General features: G+C 33.4%; 1 protein-coding gene across 11 annotated transcripts in view; it reads left to right on the top strand.

The window, feature by feature from the left end:
• Window positions 1-9,078: 9,078 nt before the first annotated feature.
• EYA4 (EYA transcriptional coactivator and phosphatase 4) overlaps window positions 9,079-17,676 on the top strand; it is a 312,586-nt gene continuing 303,988 nt past the window's right edge. For 9 of the 11 annotated variants that reach the window (XM_074309802.1, XM_074309801.1, XM_074309800.1 and 6 more), the window contains exon 1: window positions 9,610-9,709. The gene's annotated coding sequence lies outside the window, so the exon portion shown is untranslated. Of the gene's footprint in view, window positions 9,129-9,325; window positions 9,710-17,676 lie in introns of those variants that run through there. The other 2 variants (XM_074309793.1, XM_074309795.1) reach the window with 2 other exon arrangements.

Raw genomic sequence — 17,676 nt, 5'->3', positions numbered from 1 at the left:
GAAGCAATTTAGTACTTCAGATTATGAAGAAAATTATATATAGATTTGCCATGAAGGTGGAAGCAGCAGAGGTTAAGGACTAGATAGAATATTCAAAGCATTAGGCTACAAAAAGGGGGGGAGGGGAATTGTTACTACGTTAATGAGACCACACCTGGAATATGACATTTAATCTGGATTACCTCTTTACAAGAAAAACTGGAAACAATTCAGAGATAAGCAGAAAGAATGATTAATGGTTTGGTCAAATTGAAATGAAGTAAGATTTAAAAGATCTAAATTGTCTGGCTGTTTAACAGATGACTAAAAGTGGTCATGATAATTGTTTATAAATACCTGAAGTTTGAGTGTAAACATGGAAGATGAAAAACTATACTGTAGGCTATAAAAAAGAATTTAACAAGAAAAAAGGAGAAAATTTAAAAGGAAATTTTATGACACTGACTTCTTAGGAATATATGAATCTACTTTTTATAAATGTTATCAAGAATGAGGAAGTTTATTATAGAAAGTAGAACAGAGGAGAATGATTTAAACAGGTCTTTTGTAGATCAAATTTCTTGAGAGTTTCATAAACTAGTAGAGACTCATTTTAGTTTGATTTGCTTCTACAAAATTATTCCAAAAGTGTGTCAGTATATGAAGTTAAAAAAAAAAATCCAACCTCATAGCAAACAGGATTTAGGGGACTCTTGTTCAATCTTGTTTCAGATCTATTTACTCTACTTATCTACCCCTACACATTATTGTTTGTAAAGCAACAGATAAAAAAAAAAATTTAGTGAATACATAGACCTTCAAGAATTTCTCATCCTTTCCACAAAAAAAAAACCTTAATGATATTTGATTCAGAATAATTTAAATTCTACTTATTATTAAGACTATACACAAGTCCATGATTTTTTTCTTAAAAATTTCTTCAAATTGGTATTAGCTAAAATTCATGAAGAGCCTAAGAAGGGAAAATAGGGGATTCTGTTATATCACTAATCTTATTATTCTTATCAAGTTCAAGCTCCCTATATTTTCTGATTTTTAGCCTAAAATCTGTCCTTATAGAAAGTGGCACTTTCCACTTTAAAGCTGATTTTAAATGAAATTAAAACAAAATATTTTGTGTTGTTCGACACTAAAGGAAGCTTTTGCCTCTTCTATGAAGCTCAATTGTAAAATGAAGTCATGTATATGAAAGGTATGATGGAAAGAAATAAACAAATGAACTCTAGACATGAAATAAAGAGACTTGGGTTTTGGTTTTAGTCCTGCCAATAATTTTCTCTTTAAACTTTCAACAAAACACTTCATCTCTCTAGAACCTCAGTTTTTCTCCATCTATAAAAGTAAAGGGTTAGACTAATAACTTTCAGCTCCATTAAAGACAGCTCTAGAAGTCTATGATTTCAGCTAGATTTGATATAAATAACAAATTCTGTGATATGATTCCATGTATTCAGATTTGCACTATTTGAATTTACAATTATGTATAATATGGTCATTGGTTCCATTCCCAAGGAAATTTGCATTGTGAATTTGAAAAATGCCACCACATCAGGGCATTCATAATCCATACTAATCAGAATTTAGGAAGCAATTTAGTCATTCAAATACATGAAAAATTACATATGCACAAAATGTGAAAACAGTAGGGCTTAATGAAGCTGCTAAATTCTAGATATCAATATAAAAATCCCATCATTCAGAAAAATGTTGGCCATAGGATCTTATGCCATTACTTTTCTTCTCCCACACTCACAAATGGATATTTCTACTTTTTTTCTTTTTGGACCATCTAATAATATTGACTCAAGTTGAAATAAGTGTAAGATTTTAGGTTGAATCAATGCATCTATACTTTTCTCTGAATTGTTTGTATCTAAGCTAGGTTATTTAAAATAAGTGATCAAAGATAATACCAATAATAAAGAGTGTTGTAAGTGGATCAATCCTAAACAGAATTGATATTGTGATATTATAGAATTTGGGGTATAATGTGTCTTTCTAGTCACATGGGAAGAGCATGCTTAAAAACATGTTCTTTTCTGGGAAACAAAGAGAATTAGTTCACTTTTTAAAAATCCATTAAAAAATGATTTTCTTTTCATTATGAACTTATCAGCAAATATACCCCAATATACAATGAAAAGATGTTACAAACTATGTTAGAAACTGTGAACTTCTATTACCTGCCATTAAAAAATGGATAATAACTCCCAGAAGTGAGAGACTATTTTTTAAAATATTTAATTTTATCTCCAGTGCTTAGTACAGTTCCCAATAATGTTTAATGGATATTCTTTTTCTTTTCTTTCTTTTTTTTTGCTTTATTCTCTCAACCAATCAATATCCTATCATAATATAAACAACCTTCATTGCAACAAATAAGCATAGTCAAGTAAAAACTGTTAACATATTAGTCCTCTTTGAAAATTTATTTCCTGTTCAGCAGCTTTAAGCCATCTTTGCCAAAAAGTGGAAAATCTTTCATCATTAGTCTTTTGAAGTTATGTTTGGCAATTGCATTTATAAGAATTCTTAAATCTTTCAAAGTTGTTTTCTTTTACATTATGGTTGTTAATGTATAAATCATCTCGATGGTTCTTCATATGAATTCTGGAGATTCTTATAGGAATATCCACTATCTCATATTAGTTAGGTTCCTAGAACTTTGGTAAATCTTCCCTTCAAGATATTAAGAGTTCATGTGAAGATTCAGGTTATTTTAAGTTCATCAGCTAGAGTCTGCACCATCGTAGAGGCTCTGGTCTTTTCTTCCCCTGATTTTCAATTGAAAATCAATTTTGTCAGTCAGCCTTCAACAGTTTTCAGAAAGGGATATTTACTAAAATTATGTATTAAGAATAGTTGATACAAAGCAGTCTCCTAAATATCTGTGATACATTCTTATAAATACACACAGGACAAGTGGATTCAAGCTTAGAAAGCAGGAGTCAAAGGAATAGCATAGTTTTGGGATGTTGGGAGTCCTCCTTTTCTCCAGTTGATGTGGTGATCTAGAAGATACCCTTAAACATAATGTAGTTTCTTTTTTGGCTTGTAGAACCTTACATTCAGTATATCTACCTGAGCTTGGGGTTGGGTAGGGTGTGCTGATGCTAAGACACTAATGAGAAGATAAGTCCCAAATTGTGCAGATCCTTTGATGCTCATGAGATACTGTGAAGAAGGGAAGAAACCCAATATTAAAAATGAATTCATTTTTCCCACCTCAGATTGTTCCTTCTCAGTGCATTTAGATAGAATGTCATAGCCTCTCCAGTTTCTGGAATAGCTTGTACTATAGACAATACCAGGAACATAACCAAGTTTCCCTTGCTTATGTATATCGCATGATTTTTGTACAATATCATCTCAATTTGAAGAACTTTTTGAACTTGCTCAAAAGTTATGATTTATTGTTCTGACATTTAGTTTAATTGAAGTGAGGCTGAGAAAATCAGTCACCTCCTCCTTATATTTTTCTCATATCATTATGCATCAATTCATATAAATCTTGAAGGATTTTTCTGAATCTGTCAATCATGATTTCTTATGACCCAATTTGTTTAGCCATTCCCCAGTTAGTATAAATTAATTTTGATTTAAATTCTTTGTCATAATAAAAAGAGCCACTCTGAATATTATAGCACTTATGACTCCTTTTCTTCTGTCTCTGAATTCTTGGGGATATATGTTTAATAGTGCTACCATTGGGTCAAAAATATAAATTATTTAGTAAATTTTAGGTTATAAAATGAATTTTGAGAATGGTTAAACTAATTCACATCTCTATAGACAGGTCAATAATTTCCATCTTGTATCATGTTGGTCAGTCTGGTGATTATAAGGTGGGACCTAAGACTTGTTTTAAGTTGAATTTCTCTTGTAGATGATATGGGTATTTTTTTTAATATGATTACTGTTACTTTGCATTTTGGGGAAAAGTTTTCTATTCATGTCATTTGGCTATCTATAGTTCTTGTTCTTATATATTTGAATCAATTCCTCATGTATCATATCTTTATTGGAAATTTGATGCCTATATATTTTCAGTTGCTTTCCTTCTAATTTATCTGCTTTGTTTTATTTGTGCAAAGCCTTTTCAATTTTATATCATTAAAATTGTTAATTTTATCTCTTATATACATCTCTATTCCATGTTTAGTCAAGAACTGTATTCTATTTATAGTTAAGATTTATCTTTTCTCCTTTGTTTATAATATGACCTGCAAATTCAGTTAGGTAATGTTATTTTTATTGTTTATTAGAGCCTAATAATGAGCAATTGCTATCCCAAGAATGATTGGTTTCTTTATTTCTATAATGAGTATTTTAAAACTGGAATCAAAAAACCTGAAGTATAGATCCTATCTTAAAAAAAAAATCCATCTTAGTCCATATAATTTTACCTAGAATTCCCCCTTAATTTCTCCTGCTTTCATATTTTCACACAGGGCATGAAGTTGAAACTATACTATATTTACTTTGATACTTTAATTAATCTTTAATTTCATTCCTGGAAGTACTCCCTCCAACAATGCACATCACAACTTACCCATTTATATATTCTGTGTGACTGTCAACCACATCTCCCTTTAAATTCTTCTGAGGTCCATTCAAAACTATATTCTAAAGTAAGAAAATTATAGAACCAATTTCTTGAAACTTTGTATTTAATTAGTTATGAGAATACTTGTGAAATTTATGATTGTTACACAGCTGTAGGGAAACTATCATAAGAATTAGTTTCAATATATATTTAATATTAGCATAAAATTATTTTAATTGCATATTTTCTGTCATTAATTGTCGATCTTGGCTGAATAGATAAATTTCTGCAAACATATTTGTTTGGATATAATTAATGTGAAAGAAGTTGCAGTTTAAAACAGGATTGTTATGCTGATAACCTGTTAAAAACACACACACACACAAATAATAGTATGATATATTTTTATTTATATAATACTTAGGAGAGGACTTTTATCTTCCTCAGATTCTGAATCCTGCTCCTCCCACCCCTTAATTCAAAGGTAATAGCATACTGTAATGTTTTACAACAAAATGAGACACAAAGATTAAGGATAACTTGCAGCTGGAATTAGCATATACTTACAATATAGTTATAGTATATAGAATATAGTTTTTGCCTATTATAAACAAAACTTTCATTATATATGAAGAACATATAGGAAGTCATTTGTTACTAATGCTATTAATATCATCCCATATGATTTTGTTTTTAAAGCACATTAATAGCAATTAATTCAATTTTGATAAGATAATTTATGTTAACGATTAGTTATTCAATCATCAAGATTGAAAGACAGTATAGAAACATAATATTACTTCATTCTAAAAGTAGAAAGCAGATTTGAATGCATTTGGATGTTTTAATAGAACTCAGTAACTTCAAATAACAGCACTCTACAATGACAATGAAGAATCTGAGATTAATGTTAGGAGACTTAGTTTAGGGACAGTGAGAATAGGAAATAAGAGGAAAGATTTACAACTAACAACTCTGACTAAGTAACCTGGTCTTGAATTATCTAGGATGTGAAGAAAGGGAGGATAGTTAGTAGAAGAAGAGATGTGAGGAAGGGAGATGGAAGGAAGAAATAAAGAAAGATATTAATTAGGAATATACAGAAGCATTTCACTTTCTAAATAAAGAAGTAAAATTAATGGAAAAGAAACTACTAAAGAAAAGCTAAAACCTTGCTGCTCCTCTTTCTTAACAAAAACACATAAGCATTTAATGAAATTTTATCATTATGCAAGAAAGCTACATACTATTTTTGGAAGGAGGGTCTATTCTAGACAAACCAATTTCAGCAGCATATTGTGCTAAGAGTTATATGAAACTCATGATAGAATTAGTTATTTTGAAGTTAATATAAATTTAATTTTGATTTCTATATTGTGACTCATAGTCTAGGATCACAGCTCTAAAATGAAAGGTTGTATTTTTTCCACTTGTGAAAATGTAGTTCAAATGGTCACTGTATTAAGCAATAGCCATGGACTGTGAATAAACCTCTGTAAAAGAAAACATAACTTTTTAAAATCTAGAAAAATAAAACTCTAAAAGAAATTTGATAAGGGAAGTGGCATTGCCATTCTTTTTACTAAAAGTCCAAAGAGATGACTATCCAGAGAAGTGGTCTATTAGAGGGAAAAAAAAATCAATGGATTTAGTTTTAGGATCTCAGTTATAATCCCCAATTTGCTCATTAGTATCTCTATGATCTTGAGCAAGCCACTTTCTGGGCCTCAGTTGCCTCATCTAGAAAATGAGGGAGTTGGAGATCACCTTTAAGGTCATTTCCAGTTCTAAATCAATGACTTAGGATCTCATGATTTTTCCCCCAGGTCTCCATGGATAGTAAGTAGCATCATAAAATTCTGTTTGTATGCAAAACCCTACTTGAAGTAACTTATTTAAAATGCTTTGGGGATCTAAGATAGATTAATGTAAGTGTCTTGGTCAGCAATACAATGATATGTAAAGTACAAACAAAACTAATCATCACACAATGCACCATGTATCTACCATAACATATCTATCATTAATTTGTAAGTTTGGTCTTAAAAGGAATGATGGTGGTACTGGGAATATTACAAAATATGTGCTTTTAAAAAATTTCTAAGCCATGAAAATTAAACAATTATTTTAACACCAATGACTTTTTAATTCAAATATATTTCAAGTTCTGGTTTTTTTTGTTTTGTTTTGTTTTTATAGGAAAGGTTGTTGTAAGAGACCCAAACCAGAGGATAGTGACTTTATCTGCCTCAATGTTCAGTTTTGTTGTTCTTTCATATAGGTATATTTAGGTGAGGAAAAGATCCTGCTAGTCATAAAGTTTTTCTTTCTGGTCATCAAAGCAAAGAGACTTCCAGTCAGCAGGAGGAAAAGTAAGATCTGGTGCATGTTCCAGAACATATACTCATCTAAAACTGTAATTTTGGCTAATATCCACATAAGGAAAGAAAAAAAAAATGACAAGTTTCAGTAATTTTGCTATTCATACTACAATTATTAAGCCTAAGTATTTGTTTAATGAGGTCCTGGTCCTTGATCAGAAGGGTTAAGACAATTCATTGGTTTCTATTTTCTTTCTGTGTGGATGTCAGGAAGATGATAGATGCCTAGATAGAAAGAAAAATGGATGATTGCATGTAGATGAATTTAAATCTACAAATAGTAGTTTTCCAAACAGAAGCTCATCAAAATAAATAATCATGTTTGAAAAGAGATAGGAACATAAATGTATTTACTATTTGTCCTATGTGGCTTTGCATAGGCTTTGATAAATTCTATCTCTATGTAAATACACACTCAGAAGTATCAAGTAAAAATCATTGCTTCAGCAAGATGCTTGTAAAATTATTGAGCTGAGTGAGTACCTCTGGAATCCAATTTTGGCCGGACTGACCTTTGACTTCTGCCCAGGATTCCCATACCTGCCACAGAGCTGAAGTGGCACAATCCCTTCTGGTATAGCACATTCCAAAGCTGGTTACTCCTTCATTTATTCCTGTCACATAGCTATCTGTCAGAGGCTCATGAATAGTATAGGGGTGGGACTTGGGTAGAGAGGAGAGTAGCAATAAGGATACCGGGAAAAATTGCCTATTTCTTTTTCTTCCAAGAGGGAAAAAACAAAACAAACAAACAAACAAAAAACACCCCTCTTTTCCAAACTCCATTCCCTCAGACTCACGAGCAAAATAGAAACAATTTGGACGGAGGGAAATGGAAGCGAATCCAATGTGTGTTTGTGTGTTTGCTGGTGTTTTTGGAAGAGAGAGGGGAGGGGAGGGAAGGAGAGAGAAAGGGAGGGAGAAGGGAAGGGACAGAAGGACGGAGGGAGGAAGCGAGGGACAAAAGAAGAACTGGAGAAGGGGGGGATGAGAGAGGGAGAGAAAGAAGGAGAGGAAGAGGGAGGGAGGGGGGAGGGAAGGAGAGAGAGAGAGAGAGAGAGAGAGAGAGAGAGAGAGAGAGAGAGAGAGAGAGAGAGAGAGAGAGAGAGAGAGAGAGAGAGAGAGAGAGAGAGAGAGAGAGAGGCTGTGTATTATGGGAGGATCCTGTAGAATTCCTCAAGTAGCAGGTGGGGAATTGTGGTCCAAAGAGTTCTTCCAATACCGTTGGGAGGGGTGGGATAGGAGTGTGCTGCCTCAGGTAATAGGAAAGTCTTTGCCAGGGCTAAGGAGAAACTTAGGAGGTAGGTCATAGCCTTACCACAGCTTACTCCCAAGATCCCCAACAATAGAGCCCATCGGCTCCCTTGTCCAGCTTGCCACCAAAGACTGTGTTCAGCAGCCTGAATTGGAATAAGCAGAATTCAGTCTTGTCCACTTGGTTTCACCCCGTAACTTCCTAAACTGCAGCTTGCCACTCCAATATTTTCTTCGGCTTCGTTGTGCCACTACAGCCTCCTCGCCCTGCGGCAGCATCGGAGACTGCTGTGGCGGTGGTGGTTCTAAGGGCAGCCTCTGGAGTAGCAGCAGCAACGGCAGCAGTAGCGGCGACAGAAGCAATCCCAGCCACTCCTCAGCAGGAGTTGCCTGCTAAGGCTCCAAGCCTTCACACAAGTGTGAAGCAGCTCCTGCTCCGGGGCACGCTCCACTTAGGGTTCCCTAGGGCTTCTTTTTAAACTCAGAAAACACCACCCCCGTCCCGCGCCTCCCCCACCCCAAACGATTAATAGCCCTGGAAACTGGGCAAAGGCCCCCTCTCCTCAGCATTGAATAGTGTTTGACAACTACCAGAGTGGGGGATTTCTCTTGGCTTTTTTCTTTTGTTTTGGAAGTCACTCAAAAGTTTTGGCCCTTTTCCTTTCTTCTTCCCTTTCTGAGCTTAGACTTCTTCTCTCACGGACCCCCACCCTTTCTTTTCTCCCACTTGTGTACACTAGTGGTTGGGGTGTGGATAGGTTAAGGGGATGTCCTGCTTTCACCAAAGGAACAACAGAAAGGGAAAACTTCGACATCCAAAAGGGAGGAGAATAAATAAATAAGTACATACCCATACACTCTATACAAACGGATCAGAGGCTTAAAAAAAAAAAAAAAAAAAAAAAAAAAAAAAGTTTAAAATTGCGGCTGTCGGGGCACCAGCAGGGGTGAGTATCGTATCTTCCTAACTTCCTTGGAAGTCCGGCGAAATTTTGCTTTTTGGGAGTCATTGTTCTTCGTTTGTGATTAGTCCTTAATTCTCCCTGAGGAAATGTGCCCAGGTCAGGCCGAAAGTTGCTGGGGAGGAGGGGCTGGGGGAGGGCGGCGGGGAGGAGAGAGGGGGTGAGAGAGGGGGTGAGAGAGGAAAAGACAGGAGAGAGAGAGAGAGAGAGAGAGAGAGAGAGAGAGAGAGAGAGAGAGAGAGAGAGAGAGAGAGAGAGAGAGAGAGAGAGAGAGGAAGAAGGGGGGAGAGAGAGAAAGAGGGGGGAAGAAGAAAAGAGAGAGAGAGAGAGAGAGAGAGAGAGAGAGAGAGAGAGAGAGAGAGAGAGAGAGAGAGAAATTGGCGAAGATCAGCAAGTTGTAGAGTTGAAGTGAGGGAAAAGGGGTGATGAATGTTGGAGGGGATGGTTCTTGCACTATGTCGGAGCGATCAGCCTGAAACCTGTTTTCCTCGTACCTTGTGGACTTTGAACTCTGGTGTGGGTACCGGGGCTGCTTCTCCCCTGACAAACTTTCTGCTCCACTTCAGGTGATGTCTCTCTCGCTTGCTCTGAATTTTTTTCGTCTCGCCACTTCCCTGGAAATCTTGTTACAGGGGGTCGGGGAAATTCTTTGCGAAATCTAACCTAGGTCCCGGCTGACGGTTCATTGTTCCTTCCTCCTTTACTTACTTGTCCTTGACTCCCCTATCCAATAATAATAATGATAATAATAATAAATTCTCCTGGATGAGCCTTTGTCAACTTTGCTACCTTTCTCCGTCTGTTTTAAATTTATATTTTGAAAATTCATCTTAACTGTGTGGGCGTAAAGATGACGATCCATAATAATACCTAGAAATATAGCAATCTTGGGGTCCATCTTTTGTTTGTTGTGTTACACGATAATAAATCCTGCAGTTTCTTTTTAAACTGGAGGCACGAACAGTTTCCAATGACTTTTATGAGCACGTCCACCACGGTGTTCCGTATTTAATAATTTTTTATGTGCCGTGGAGCGAACAGCTTGTGGAGTTTGCCAGAATCCGTGAAATTAGTCTAGAGTTGTCAAAAGAATTACACTGACTCTCTATGGATGCAGTGGAAAGGGTACAGTTTTCCCCTCCCACACCCCAACAAATGCAGCGTGACTATAGAAGAGAGACCGTTCTTGGAAACTAGGTCTTCTGTACTAGTCAAGAGGAATCTCTAAGACGACTTTTTTTTTTTTTCGTGTCATTTAGTTGTATTTGTAAGTTGACAGTTTGCATGGTTGTTTAATCTGCGCCCTACAGCATCCAAAAATCTTTACTTAGTAGCTCTTAAATATTATCCTTTCTTTGTATACAAAACTTAAAACAGCTTGGAGTTATTAAGAGAGTTTACTGATGGACTCTCCAGGCAGAGCAGATGGGCAAAACAGTGAGTAAGGGAGAGTTTAATTTTGCAGACAATCACAGAGTGGATTCTCCGTGCGTTTTCCCTACCTCCTTGCCCTGAGGGAAGAAAATTTATTCTTTACTATGATTGCATGGGTTTGCTTCCATTCGTATATTCTTTTTCTGCCTCCTTCCTCACTAAAGTGGAGAAGAAACTCAAACCAGTCAATAATACTAATCCGAGGACAGCTAGGGAAAGTGTAGGTTCCCTTTTGCCTGGTGCAGTATAGAAGTGCAGACACATGTGTTTTGGTTTCAAGACAGTTCCACGTGGAGGACCTCTGTGTGCGTGTGTGTTGTGTACTTGATCTGTGAGGAGGTAACTGGATTCTCCGTGTTCAAACCCAGTGGGCTGTTGGCCATTAATTTGCCTCTCTGGCTGTCATTACAGACACTTCCAAAATCTGATACCTAAGAGAACCAACAGGTTAGATTTCACATTAAGGGCTCATACTTAACAGTTTTCTTTTTCCCTTACCTCTCTCTCTGGCTCGCACCCCGAGATAAATGTAATTGATTGAGAGAAATTTATCTTCAAGGATATGGCACTCTTATTGACAGCAACTGTTTGATTTTTCCATAGGTATCTGTCAATTTCCAGGTCAAACTCCAGCGGGATTTAGGTGGGAGCTTTAATAAATTTTAACACAACAGCGTAATGTCAAAACTAGGCTTCTGAAGTTTCATTTGAATTTCGGAGACTGACAATATTAAAGGGCGCTGGTGCTGTTGTTTTTTAACCTATTGGACTCAGGGGGTCGCTAAAAAAGGATTTTCTCATAACGCCTGATATTGAACAACAACAAAACATTTTTGACTCTTGTGGGACCTCAAGCTCTAAGCGCCAAACACGGAATAAATCAGATAAAAGATAAGGAAAATATGAAATAAATCTTTAATATTTGCCATAGACAAATCTAAGGAATAAATGTATTCTTAAGTATTTATGTGTACATTTTAGGTAAAGATTAAATATTCCAAGTAATAGATCGAAAATTAAACTAAAAGGAAATATTCAGTTTTATGACGGATGGAATGCCAGAAACAGTGATGTATATAACTAGGAGACTAATTTTTGTTTCAGCAAGAGAAAAAAATGCAAAAAAAAAAAAAATCACTACTTTAAATTTATTGTTGGTTATATACAATAGAAAAGATTTAAGCCAATTATTTACATATCAGCTATTAGAAATTATTGTAGAATAAAGTTTATCTCAGTTTAGCCTTTCCAATTAATATAATAATGTTAATCTTAAAAAAATTCATTTTTAAGAAACATTTTATTGTCTAATTTTTAAACATTAACAATTTAAGATTTTAGAAACACACATTTATCTTCAAATATTGTTTCAATGCTTAGAATTTAATAGTATATAAAATTTATTTTATATACAATGATTAGAACAAAACTTAAATTAAGTCATTTTGAATTTATTTGATTCTGCCTTTTTATAGAAATGAATAGTATTTGAGACATAAAAATAATTTATTTTCCTGAAAAGAAATGTTTGCTAGTCATATCAATTACATAATTTTCCTATATTGCAATCTCCAGTTTAACTTGAAGTTAAAACATGCAAAATCCGATATTTTTATAAAGTTAAAGTTCTCATTTTCTGTCATAATTATACTCATAAAAATGAAGATGTGAAAACCTCATCTTTTAATTTCAAGTTCCTCTTTTCCTCAATATGAAAGACCTCTTCTTATGTGAAAAAATATGTATGTATGTATGTTTATACATACATACATACATATTTAGGGAGAATTTCTATCTCAGAGAGTTCCCTTTTTACTTATGTTGAGACTTTGGGTGTAAATAAATTGTACACAGCCACTGGAAATACAGTGTCCAGTTTCATGTTTTTAATCTCTGTTGCAAGCTCTAAATGATTGATGCTAAATTCTAAAAATACATTTGTGTGGCTTGGCATTTTATTTTATTTATTTTATGCAGTGGAATTAAATTAACCATATTTCTTAGAAAAGTAAAGGGACATAATAAGCATAACTATTGTTATGAAAGTTGAGTACATTGGATAGTTCACATTCCATCTTTTAAATGATAAAATTAAATGAGATTCACTCATTGAAACCACATACCTTTTATACAAAATTTGAGTAGAAGGGAGATAATCCTTTTCAAGACTTAGTGAAGTGTTAAGTAATTTAAGACTGGAAGTATTTATTATGTTTTTCATTATTTTTTTTCTGTTAGGTAAATGAAGGGACATTATGAACTTTGCGTGAAACAGGTCTCCCTTTCTAAGGAGTTTATTCAGCATAGTTCTACATTGCAGCTGCTGATCATATTTCATAGAGCTGCTAAAGCACTTAAAACCTAAAATTAGGTACTGTCTGGTAGTAAATATTTCAGATCACTGCTTTAAGAAATAAATAGAAAATGTGCTAACAAAAGTAGAAGACATTTTGAGTACTGCCTCTAAAAGATGAACAAATATGTTACAAACCTTGCATGCAAGTTCCTCACAAATGGATAGGATACTTCCATTTCTTAAACTCTTATAATGGCTCCCTAAGAGAATTTTAAACTAATTGTATTCAAAAGCATAGTGAAGGATTTTATTACAATGGTTACTAGTTGAAAGAAACTGATACTGGTAAGCACTGGATGAAGTTGCAAAGTTTTCATGTTGAATCTTTCTCACTGACTTAAGAATTGAAATAATCATCAGGTGCTTCATATATTGACCAGTGTGTTATAAATTATTATAAAATATGAACGATATCTAATTTTAGGAAGTATTGCATTCAGCAGTTAAATATATTTCAAGATGGTAATTTTGGATTTTCATAAATTTAATTTGTATCTTCATACAAGAAATTAAACAAAAATAGCATATTCCCAAAGCAGTAATGCAACTTTCAGGTGCTTTTCAAGTATTTTAAAACTTTGATAAAGATATAGGTTATAGATATAATCTGCAGTTGCTGGCACATTGCATATCTATGTATATATGTGGGTATGTATACACACAATGCAACACAGTTATCTGAATATATTTCCTATATTCAGTATTTTAAGTATTATAAATACAGTATTATAAATTACTTCTGTTGACATTAGGGGAAAATGGGTAATGTTGTTCCATTGTAAAATAGAGTATATTTTAAGTTATCAAAATCACATTTGTACAAGTGGCAATGAACTGTTTTAGTGATTTCATTAATTAATCTTACTGTAGCCTTTTATGTCATCAAAAAATGATCATTGATCTTAGAGCCTTGAGACAATAGCATATAGTTAAATATTTGAAACCTTTAGGCTTTTTGTTGACCCTTTTCTTACCCCTGAAATTTCAGTACAGGGTAATATTGAAGACATAAAGCATTTTGCTGCTTCAGATATCCGTAATTCTTCTCATATTTAAAATTATACATATATATGTATATATATATATATATATATATATATATATATATATATATATATATATATATAATGTGTTATTGACAAACTTAGGGAGCTACAAAAGTTGAATTACTTTTGAATGTATTTTTGAGACATGGAAAAAATTCTGTGTTTTCTTTGGATGAGATATTGAACATTATACTTTAGAAATAGGTTTTTGTTGTGGAGACTTTGGACAAAGGCCAGATATTTTTATGTAGTAATGGTTTCAGAATAGTGCTTTTATTAGGATAATGCAGCAGACTAATTTTAAAGTTTCATGTGTAAAAGCATATATCACTTAAAAGCAGTTCAATATCTTTCTCTTTGTTGTTGTTTTGTTCCCATTAGGCACTTTAAGATTCTATTTTCTATGATTTCTATATTAAATTTAAAAGTAGAAAAAATAGTTGCTTTGTGAAGATCATGACATTTTGCAAATGTTAAGGGGTTTATAAGGTAATGGATTTTATTTTCTGGTTGTTTTTCTTTTGAACACTAGTTGTGAACTACTTTATTAAATATTCTCATTGATCTTATATAAAGGATGCCTTTAGAGGTCATGACTGATTTAGAGATAAATACATACATATATATATTATTATTATTGTATTATATATGTTAGATAATTCGTACTCAGCCATTTTAAAGAAAATTTGCCTTTTATAATGTCAAAATGTGGATCTTTGATATTCTTTCCCAAAGGAAAATGTTATTATTTTATATACCATTTAGATATGTTTAAAGAAATAATTTTCAAAAGAAAATAGTAAATGCATTTTTTTTGGCCTTGTGGAATATTTTTAGTGAATATCAAAGTTTTTTTCCAACAATTTCATAATATTTCATTATATAAAGCCAGAGCAGAGCTCTGTATTTTCCTGTGTTTTTAACATATTGTTGCTCCCAACCAGTAAGAACTGCTAAATAGTTCAAATTGTTACAGTTTTACATTTAATTTGCATTAGTAACTTGAATCCCCTATATATGTATTATATATAATATATAATGTGTTTATATATGTACTTAATAATAATAATAATAATAATAGCATTTATATAATGCCTACTATGTGCCTGGCACTGTACTGAGCACTTTACAAATATCAATTCATTCAAACTTTACAACAACTCTGAGAGGTAAGTGCTATTATTATTATTATTATTCCCAAATTACAGTTAAAGAAACTAAGCCAAACAGAGCTTAAGTGACTTGCCAAGGTCACACAGGCAATAAATGTTTGAAGTGAGATTTGAACTCCGGTCTACCTTCCTCCAAATTCCCAGTTCTATCCACTATGCCACCTCACTGCTTAATGTAGATAGATGAGAGAGAGGGAAAGAAAGACAGAGACAGAGACAGAAAGAGAAAGAGAGAGAGAGAGAGAGAGAGAGAGAGAGAGAGAGAGAGAGAGAGAGAGAGAGAGAGAGAGAGAGAGAGAGAGAGAGAGATGCATTTATAGGTATATATGTATGAATTTGTGTATCTTTGAATAGATCATACTTTTCATTCTTGTACTAGTTGACTTTTCTCAAAACTGGTATTCTATTGATTGATGCATGAAGAATTGTTGCTACTACTTTTTTTTTTTTTTGTGCCTTACCCCCCACCCCATGCAATAGTTCTATAGAAATAAGGTTACATCATGAAGTTTTGGTGAGCTAGGTGACATAGTGCATAGCAATCTGGGACTGGAGTTAGGAAGAGCTGAGTTCAAATTCAGCATCAGACACTTACTCTAATTATAGTCACCTAACCTCTGCATGACTTAGTTTCCTCAACTATAAGATTAAGATAATACTTGTATTTACCTCATGGGTTGTTTTTTTTTGAGGACCAAATGAGAAAATATTTGGCATTACTTGAAATTTTATACATGAGCTCATATAGTATCCTATATGCTATGTCCTATATAGAATTACTCTTTGAGTTCCAAGTAAGATTACACATATTTTTGGAAGCTATTGTTTAAATCCAACATCTATATATTATATTTCACCTCTAATTCTAATTTTCTTTATGCTTAATTATTTTTTAAATTAATTTTATAATTATAACTTTTTTTGACAGTACATATGCATAGGTAATTTTTTTACAACATTATCCCTTGTACTCCCCTCTTTTCCTGAATTTTTTCCCTCTTTCCCTCCACCCTCTCCCCTAGATGGCAGGCATTCCCATACATATTAAATATCTTATAGTATATCCTAGGTACAATATATATGTGCAGAACTGAATTTTGTTGTTATTGTTGTTGCAAAGGAAGAATTATATTCAGAAGGTAAAAATAATCTGGGAAGAAAAACAAAAAAATGCTCACAGTTTATACTCATTTCCCAGTGTTCCTTTTCTGGGTGTAGCTGATTCTGTCCATCACTGATCAATTGGAATTGGATTAGCTCTTCTCTATGTTGAAGATATCCACTTCCATCAGAATACATCCTCATACAGTATCATTGTTGAGGTGTATAATGATCCCCTAGTTCTGCTCATTTCACTCAGCATCAGTTGATGTAAGTCTCTCTAAGCCTCTCTGTATTCCTCCTGTTGGTCATTTCTTACAGGACAATAATATTCCATAACATTCATATACCATAATTTACCCAACCATTCTCCAATTGATGGACATCCATTCATTTTCCAGTTTCTAGCCACTACAAAAAGGGCTGCCACAAACATTTTGGCACATACAGGTCCCTTTCCCTTCTTTAGTATTTCCTTGGGTGCACTTAATTATTTGGTTATTGTTTATTTCATGTGTTGAGTATAATGAAAAGGGAAATAAAATGTGATACGTCTCAGAATTCTTGAGGCCTTATATGATGTTAGTTAATTCTTTTTTCTACATTATTCACATTTAAGTGAGTTATTACTTTAACCAATATAATCAAAAATCAAACACAACTCCAGTGATTATCTACCTATTCCCTTATAAATATTTTTGAATGCTCTTGATATCCTGGATGAGGATTCACTGAAATGGATAATTCTATCAGATATGCCACTGTTTCTGCACAGCATTGAAGGCTTTCTCCCTCCCATTTTAAATTTTATCCAAGAGCAGAAAAACTAGATTTATGTTTCTTTTATTTACTTTGTGGAATTAAAAACTACAAGCACCACAATGACAACAATTATTGAGTTCCCCTAGTAAATATATGATCACATAGTAGATGTTTAATATATACTTAAATCTCAGAAATGATCAAGTCTAACCCTTCATTTTATGATGAAGAAGTTGTTTCAAGAGAGAAAAGGTGACTTACCATCATAGAATCATAGAAATTTAGAGGTGGTAAGCATTTTACAAATCACATAGTCAATCATCTACCACTTAGTTTACAAAACAGATCCTGAGGAATAAAAAATAGAAATTAATGAATGAGGACATGAGTCGAGTTCAATTGATCCTAATTGAGTCATCTTCCCATTATAATATGGTGATGGTATTGCTGACAAGAGTAGAAAAGAGCAACGTGGTATGAGTTTTCTTTTCCACATGTTATGTGTGATCAGTTTTACTTGAAAACATTATTCAGAACCTTACAAAATGTGTAAGTTTGATTTACTTGATATTTCATATTAACTGTGATAGGACCAGATAGTTTACTTTGTTATTACCTGGCATAAAAAATTCAATATTAATTAGGCCCCCATCATTCATATA

Source organism: Sminthopsis crassicaudata, chromosome 4 (genome assembly GCF_048593235.1).
Source record: "Sminthopsis crassicaudata isolate SCR6 chromosome 4, ASM4859323v1, whole genome shotgun sequence".
In the NCBI taxonomy this organism is placed as follows: Eukaryota; Metazoa; Chordata; class Mammalia; order Dasyuromorphia; family Dasyuridae; genus Sminthopsis; species Sminthopsis crassicaudata.
This window is presented reverse-complemented; position numbering and strand designations above follow the sequence as displayed.